Below are 6,488 nucleotides of genomic sequence, written 5' to 3'. Positions count from 1 at the left end.
CGCGGCGCGCGGTGTCGGGGCCGCGGAGTCGGGGCGCTCGGGGCGCCGGGCTCGCTCCCTCGCGCCTCTCCCATTGTTTCCTCTCCAGGCTGGGCCGATGGGCGTGTGCTCCCCTGGCCAGTTCTGAGCTCGGAGGCTCTGAGATCCTGGGTGTTTTGAAAACGCACGACGATTCTCTAAGATGCAACTTGGGAGTGAAGTTAACTGGTGGTTTCCGAACCTATCTTTCCTAAGTCAGTAAATAAAGAACCAGAAAGTTTGTTTATTTTGACCCAGATGTCTGTGATCCTCAACCTCCTTGGAATTGCCAAATGCATGTGTTGCTTCCTGTTGGATTGTTGGGGGATTTTTTTTGGAGTCGGTATATTCCCTAGGAAACAAGAATGGTTTGTGAACTTAATATTGGTTAAAATTGAAAATGTTTGCCCTAACGTATGAGAGCAGACAGAAGAAAGTTGATTATTGGGAGATAACTAATCTCAGGAGAATATCTTTGAGTATTCATTAGGAAAAATGTTATTTTTGTGGTGTAATTACTGTGACACTTGTTTCATTGGTTAAGATTTTCAAGGTGTTTTCTTCCTCTGAGTCTGCAGTGATAATGGGTTGGGAAGAAGGACTGAAAAGATAGTTTCCTTTTAAGAAGACGGACTATGGTACACATGTACCTCATTTCAAGGAAACATGAACATTTAGATGTTCAAAGTAGTCTCCTTTTCAAAGAGGCAAAGTACAATGATATGTAATTGATAGCTACAAGGATAGTCTTAGTAAGTTATTCACAATATCAAGTTTCCAGTTAAGTTTTAATTATGTCACTTGATCAAGCATTAGAGGTGTCACATACCTCAAATGCTTTTTGATGTAAATTCCACAAAGTGAATTATGCTGCTGGGATCAAAGTGTTACTTTTATTTAACCATTTATCTTTATACATGAAACTTAGGCTCAGAGAGGTTATTTCCCAAAGTTGCATGCCACTTTTGTGGCAAAACAGCCTAGAACACATTTTGCCAGCCTTCTGTTAGGATTATGCCCAAATCCAGTACTGGAAGTGACATTTCTTCCCTGGTGTTGGTTCTCCATAGGTACTTTTAAAAATGGTTCTTTTTATGAAAAATAATAAAAATCTCGCAATTGTTTTCTAATAACTTGTATCTAATTTCCATTATTTCATAGAAGCATTTTCTTTAAATGTGGACTTTTTTGGTACTAGAGTTAAAAATGATGGAGAGCTCAACTTAGTTGATACTTTATTTTCAAGAAGCTGTTGTATCTTAATAAATGACAGTAAGATTTCCAGAAGTAGGGGGGGTTTTTTGTCTTTTTAAAAAACTATTTCTGGTTAAATTCATTTTCCTTTCTAAAGAGATAATTTGCATTTTCAAGGTTTGTTTTCAGAAGTAAGGTTTACAAGTCAGCTTTTAAAATGCTGACATTCCTGATGAATAAGAAAGTAAATTTCTAAATTTTAAGCCTTGAACTGAGATGAAGATGATGAAGTAATAGCATGGAATTTGACCTAACGAAGAAAGTACAAGAAACCACTCCTTAGAATGAATAAAATACTGTATCTTTAAAATTTTTAAATATAGTAGTGGGAAAATAGAATATAATTCACCAAATTCAGTGTGTTACATTGTGAACATTTATGTGCTATAAAGCAAAGTACACTTGAGTTTGAGGCTATTTTTTAAGTAGTGGTAGAGTGCCAGCTGTTTTTAAAAGCAAGGTTGTAGACCATCAGTCATCTGGGATGTCTGTTAAAAATGTAAATTCTTTTGCCCAAAGACCTGGGGGCAGGGGATGTTAAAGGGACTCCCTTTGTGATTTTTATGCACACTCAAGCTTGAGAGCCATTGTATTAAAGTGAAATCTATGAGATTTGATCAAACTTGCCCAATTCAAAGTAGCTTTTGTGTAGTTAAGAGAAGTAGCCAAGGATTTGAAGAAACAGATTTTATTATAGGCTTTACTGCCTTGGAACTAGTTAGTCTTAGGGATACCTAATTTCCCTTTGCATTTACTCTTAATAACCACCTCAGAACTGAAGAACAATAAGGTAATAAAGTTCTGTGAGAATGGTGATGAAAGGGGTAGAAACAAGAGCCTAAGTAGATAATGTGATTTGTCAGAGCTCCCCAGTTTCTACCTGAGGGTCTCAGGAATAACATTGGCAGGAGCTTATCTCGCAGATCTTGGTTGTGTTAGCTCAGTCCAGCAATAGAATCTAGTCTGGTCGTTTGCTTTGTGTTTTACATTTCCATTCAGGCTTTTTATAAAGCTAAGGAATGCTCTTTTTGTAGGAAGTTACTGAAACTTAGCTGAGTTTTTAAAAGTGAAAGCCTGGGCCATGCTCGGTGGCTCAGCCTGTGATCCTGCGCCTTTGGGAGGCTGAGGTGAATGGATTGCCTGAGCCTGCGGGCGTGGTAGTGCGCGCCTGTAGTTCCAGCTACATGGAAGACTGAGGCGGAAGGATCGCCGGAGCCCAGCAGGTCGAGGCTGCGGTGGCCGGGAGCGGCCACTGTACTCCAGTCTGGGCGACAGAGTGAGACTCCAACTCAAAAAAAAAAAAAAAAAAAAAGTGAAAGCCTGTGAAATGACTGAATACAATTTCGTATTCATATGTACATTAATTTTTTTCATTTGTTTAGTGCATTCTAGAAACTCAGTCAAATACTTGTTAAATGAAGCTGAAGAGTGAAGACCATCTTATCTCTCATCCTCACTATAATCGCCTTTGCTGCTTGAAATGATTTCTTTTTCTTTTCTTTTCTTTTTTTTTTTTTGAGTTGGAGTCTCACTCTGTTGCCCAGACTGGAGTGCAGTGGCCGCTCCCAGTCACCGCAGCCTCGACCTGCTGGGCTCCAGCGATCCTTCCGCCTCAGCCTTCCGAGTAGCCAGAATTACAGGTGCGCGCTACCACGCCCAGCTAATTTTTTGATTTATTGTAGAGATGAGGTCTTGCCAAGTTGCCCGGGTGGATCTCGAACCCGCGGGCTCAGGCAACTCACTCACCTCAGCCTCTCAAAGGCGCGGGATTATAGGCTGAGCCACCGAGCCTGGTTATTCTTTTTTTTTTTAATTTATAGTTCTTGCTTTTTGCATTTTATTTTTAAGAATTGACAGGGCACAGTGGTTCGTGTCTGTGATCCCAGTACTTTGGGAGGCCGAGGGGGGAGACTCTTGAGGCCAGGAGTCCCAGACCAACCTGGGCAGCATACTAAGACCCAATCCTTTACAAAAAGAAAAATTTGTCTTATAAAAAAAAATGGGCAAAATATTTGAATAGATATACAAATATCTGGTTGGGCTTGGTGACTCAGCCTGTAATCCCAGCACTTTGGGAGGCCGAGGCAAGTGGATTGCCTGAGCCCGCGGGTTCAAGACCTACCTGGGCAACTTGGTGAGACCTCGTCTCTACAATAAAATCAAAAATTAGCCGGGCGTGGTAGCACATGCCTGTAATTCCAGCTACTTGGATGGCTGAGGCGGAAGGATCGCCGGAGCCCTGCAGTCGAGGCTGCGGTTGCCGGGAGCGGCCACTGCACTCCAGTCTGGGCGTCGGAGTTAGACTCCAACTCAAAATAATAAATAAATAAAACAAAATGGAAAATAACAAGTGTTAGTGAGGATGTGGAGAAAATGTAACTTTCGTGTGTCGTGTGGGAAATGTAAAATGGCACAGTCATTGTGGAAAAGTCTGGCAATTCCTCAAATAGTTAAACACAAAATTACCACATGACCCAGCAGTTCCACTCTTGGTATATACCCGAAAGAATTCAAAACAGAAACTGACCAGGCGTGGTGGCTCAGCCTGCAATCCCAGCATTTTGGGAGGCCAAGGTGAGAGGATTGCCTGAACCTGGGGTTTGGAGACCAGCCTGGACAACTTGGTGAGAACTCATCTCTATAATAAATGACAAAAGCTAGCTGGGCATGGTGGCATGCATTTGTAATTTCAGCTACTTGGAAGGCTGAGGCGGAATGATTACCTAAGCCCAGCCGGTCAAGGCTGTGGTGGTCCTGAGCGTGCCGGGTGTTGTGGCATGCACCTGTAGTCCCAGTGCCACTGCACTCCAGCCTGGGTGACGAGAGTAAGGCTCCAACTCAAAAAAAAACCAAAAGAAAACAAAAACTTACACATGAATGTTTATAGCAGCATTATTCACAACAGCCAAAAGGTGGAGACCATTCAAATGTACAGTATCTGATGAAAGGATAAACAGATGTGGTATATGGCACACACGTATGTAATGAAATATTATCCAGTCCTACAAGGAATGAAGTACCAACGTACACTGCAGTGTGTATGAACCTCGAAAACATCATGCTAAGCGAAAGAAGCCAGACACAGAAACTTGACTAGTGCCATTAAACTTTTTTTTCACATGCTTTTTGGCCATTTGTATACCTTGTGTTGAGAAATGTCTATTCAAATCCTTTGTCTATTTTTCTAATCCACAAAAGAAGTAGAAGAACTATGCCAGTTGTTGAGTAGTAAGACTTTTTTTTTTTTTGAGTTGGGGTCTCACTCTGTCGCCAGACTGGAGTGCAGTGGCCGCTCCCGGCCACCGCAGCCTCGACCTGCTGGGCTCCAGTGATCCTTCCGCCTCAGCCTTCCGAGTAGCCGGAATTACAGGCATGTGCTACCACGCCCGGCTGATTTTTTGATTTATTGTAGAGATGAGGTCTTGCTGCCCAGGCGGGTCTCGAACCCGCGGGCTCAGGCAATCCACTCACCTCGGCCTCCCAAAGGCGCGGGATGACAGGCTGAACCACGAGCCCGTCCTGAAATATTGCGTATTTGTTTTATTCTGGGATGGAAGAACCGGACCCTAATCTTTTAAAGATTTTACCATCTCATTTAGGAGTTGAAAATGTGCATCTTTGAAAGCTTAAGGATTTGCAACCATTTTTCTTTACCTTTTTTTTTTGAGTTAGTCTCACTCTGTCGCCCAGGCTAGAGTGCAGTGGCACACTGAAGGCCACCCCAGTGTCAACCTGCTGGGCTCTGGCGATCCTTCTGCCTCAGCCTTCCAAGTAGCCAGAACTACAGGCGCGCCCTACCACACCCGGCTATTTTTGATTTATTGTAGAGACCGGTCTTGCCAAGTTGCCTGGGCAGGTCTTGAACCTTCAGGCTCAGACAATCCACTCACCTTGGCCTCCCCAAATGCTGGGATTATAGGCTTGAGCCACCGCGCGGCTTTTCTCCTTTCATATGAGCCCTCATCGCAGTATCAGCTTTGATATGGTTTTAAAATCCCCAAATCTCAAAAATTATCCAAATGTAGTTCAGACTTTGCTCACTCACCTTGCTCATTTGTTCAGCAAACTTGTATCACAGAGCTTATATTCTAGTGGCACTCCAGAGTCTTTTCCAGAATGATACAAACTGCACCTAATTCACTAATTACCTGATTCCATAGTTAGTGGTACCTTACTACTACTTAATTTCATATAGGCTTTGTTAGAATTTCTGGTAGACAGCACGTGTTGTCTGGTAATTACTGGAATAAAAGAAAAGTCTCATATCATCTAATTTAGGACTTTTTAGCTATTGTACCTGACAGAATGTCCTGATTGGCCCCACCAGTAGCGCCCCAGTTGGCAGAGCTGGGTGAATAAGCATTCTGCCAGCTCATGCCTTGGCAGGACTCTCTGTCATTTATAGCTTAATGGGACTGTGGTTTATAGCCCAGACCAACTGAGATTGGGAACTCAGTTACAATCTGACTGGGCTGGCTGAGCCTTGAATAATTTCTCCATTTGGGTAGCATTAGCTCAGTACTGTTGATTCCACCCATCTTTTTTTTCTGTGTGTTCTTACTACCATTTAGTCACCATCATTACCACTTCTAATATATATGACGTTGCTGTAATTTCTCACCATCTTTCTCAGACCCTTCTGCTATGGAAAACTTCATTATCTGACTTTATTCAGCATTTGTCTCTAACCTGACACACCTATCTATGAGAATCTTCTGGAGCAGTTAAATAGCAATAGCATATTCTTGGTGATGCAGTTAGAAAATTTTTGATTATTTTTAGAGTTGGGGGTCTAACTCTATCACCCAGCCTGGGGTGCAGTGATATGATCAAGGCTCACTGTAGCCTTGAGCTCTTAGGCTCAAGGGATCCTCCTACCTCAGTGTCCTGAGTAGCTGGGACTACAGGTATGTGCCACCATGCCTGGCTAATCTTTTTATTTTTTTGTAGAGGCGAGGTCTCGCTTTGTTGTCAAGCTAGTCTAGAACTCCTGACCTCAAGCAGTCTTCCTGCCTTGACCTCCCAGAGTGCTTAGGATTACAGGTGTGAGCCACCATGCTTGACTGGTTAGGAAGTTTTCTGATTTGCCGTATGACTGTCCTGAAATTAAATTTTTTGGTTTTAACTGGGCTCGGCGGCTCAGCCTGTAATCCCAGGCGCTTTGGGAGGCTGAGGTGAGTGGATTGCCTGAGCCCATGGGTTTGAGACCCACCTGG

The sequence above is a fragment of the Carlito syrichta genome, unplaced genomic scaffold (genome assembly GCF_000164805.1).
Source record: "Carlito syrichta isolate Samal-C Ts95f unplaced genomic scaffold, Tarsius_syrichta-2.0.1 Scaffold305785, whole genome shotgun sequence".
NCBI lineage: Eukaryota > Metazoa > Chordata > Mammalia > Primates > Tarsiidae > Carlito > Carlito syrichta.
This window is presented reverse-complemented; position numbering follows the sequence as displayed.